The sequence below is a fragment of the Neophocaena asiaeorientalis genome, unplaced genomic scaffold (assembly GCF_003031525.2).
Source record: "Neophocaena asiaeorientalis asiaeorientalis breed wild unplaced genomic scaffold, Neophocaena_asiaeorientalis_V1.1 scaffold255, whole genome shotgun sequence".
In the NCBI taxonomy this organism is placed as follows: domain Eukaryota; kingdom Metazoa; phylum Chordata; class Mammalia; order Artiodactyla; family Phocoenidae; genus Neophocaena; species Neophocaena asiaeorientalis.
In genome coordinates, this window is record NW_020175398.1 from 34,435 (window position 1) to 35,715 (window position 1,281).

The window sequence follows — 1,281 nt, forward strand, 5'->3', positions numbered from 1 at the left end:
TAAGTATTAAAAAACATGTATTCTTGAACAGTGATTTGGATGGAAGTAGTATTCTGAGAAACTTTTTTTTTTTTTTAGGATGGGGCTCAGTGTCCTCTTGTCGGAGGCGCTTGCACCCGGCGCAAATGCTTCTTCTCAGAGGCCCCAGCCTGGGCACAAAGACAGGGACCACTCCATTCCTCATCACGGGCCGGAAGGCCGACAGCCTGGGCTCTGGGCTCTCAGACCTGAGAGGCCCGTCGAGCCGCCTTTGTCCGTCCTCGCATCGGCTGAGGGCCCTCAGTGCGGTCTCCTTGGCACAGGTGTCCGGGGACTCCTGGCTGGGCGGACACGTGGACAAGCTGCTTAGGCTTTCAACGGGGGGCGGTACGGATGTCCACCAGGCTCTGCGTGTGGCAGGAGAGGCGGGCGTTCCACTGGGACCTCATCGTGAAACCGTTGCCATGGCCGGAAAACCCCAGCCCCGAGGAGGTGCGGAGGGGCGGCCCCCTGGGAAGGCGTGTCCAGCCCTGGGGAGCCGAGGACCCGCGGACCGGGTAGTACGTCCAGCTGCGCAGGGCGGCGGGGAGCGGCCGCCTGCTGCGGAACCAGAGCCCGTGATCCTGGCGGCGGCGGCGGTAGCACAGGATTGGGCGCCCGTCCCGGCCCATCGGGAGGCAGGTGCCGCGGGCGGGCCCGGTCCATGGGAACCATGGGGACCGGCGCTTCCGGGCATGGGCTGGCTGTGTGGCCTTGGCCGTGCCCAGGTACATGCTCAGGTAGCAGCCCATGCTCGCGGGTCAGCGGGGTCGGACCTTCGACGGGCTTTGGCTTCTGGGCGGCCCCGAAGTCTGTAGACGCTAAGCTTACGGCGCTGAGGCGATCGTTGGCATCTGGGTGTGGGACGGTTCGTGGGGCGTTGGAACCTCTGGGCACGAGGTCCTGCACGCGCCAGGCCGGGGCCTCGCGTACTCACTCGGGGCCTCGCGGACCCACCCGGGGCCTCGCGGACCCGGGGCCTCGCGGGGCGCCCCTGTGTTCTGAGCACAGGGGATCCTTCAGCTCCCAGTGCTGGCCCAGGCGCTTGGCTCTGGGTGGCGGAGGAGCCCTCCACTTTTTGCCCTTGACATTTAAAGGGAGAAAATATAATAATTTGTACCAGGTCCTGAAAATTGACTGAAGGGCACTCTCATTACTGTAAAAATGAACAAAACGCACTTGAATGCTCCTTTAAGGAAAAAGAGTGAATTTACTTGTATTTCTACAGAGGCTGTGTGATTCTTCTAGAGTGGCTGGGGAAGT